The following is a 533-nucleotide window of genomic DNA, read 5'->3' as shown; positions in this document are numbered from 1 at the left end:
TTTCCCATCCGGCTCACGGATGAAAATAAGCCAGCCCTCCAACCTACCCGGCCGGATCCACCCTCCGAGCGAAAACTCCCGGCAAGTGTTGCAAGGCCGTTATTGGCACGGTTCGAGGCGCACACGAAACTGCTCTGGAAACCACAGGGGAGAGATGTCAGGCAAAGCCGGAGCAGTCAGACGCTTTTAAACAAGCGAGGCAACGAAGCCGGAGAAATTCCTCCTTAACCCTTACGGAGCAGGAAGGGATTCGGACGGCTTTCCACACCTGAGGGCAACGCGTGGGGAAATCTTTCCGGCGAAACTGCTCTGGAAACCACAGGGGAGAGATGTCAGGCAAAGCCGGAGCAGTCAGACGCTTTTAAACAAGCGAGGCAACGAAGACGGAGAAATTCCTCCTTAACCCTTACGGAGCAGGAAGGGATTCGGACGGCTTTCCACACCTGAGGGCAACGCGTGGGGAAATCTTTCCGGCTCTCCGGCCGGGGAGGGGGGGGAAGCGGGCACCGCTGCGGAAGGGCCGGCTCCGGGTG

This window comes from Aptenodytes forsteri, unplaced genomic scaffold, assembly GCF_000699145.1.
Source record: "Aptenodytes forsteri isolate BGI_AS27 unplaced genomic scaffold, ASM69914v1 Scaffold64, whole genome shotgun sequence".
Lineage (NCBI taxonomy): Eukaryota > Metazoa > Chordata > Aves > Sphenisciformes > Spheniscidae > Aptenodytes > Aptenodytes forsteri.
This window is presented reverse-complemented; position numbering follows the sequence as displayed.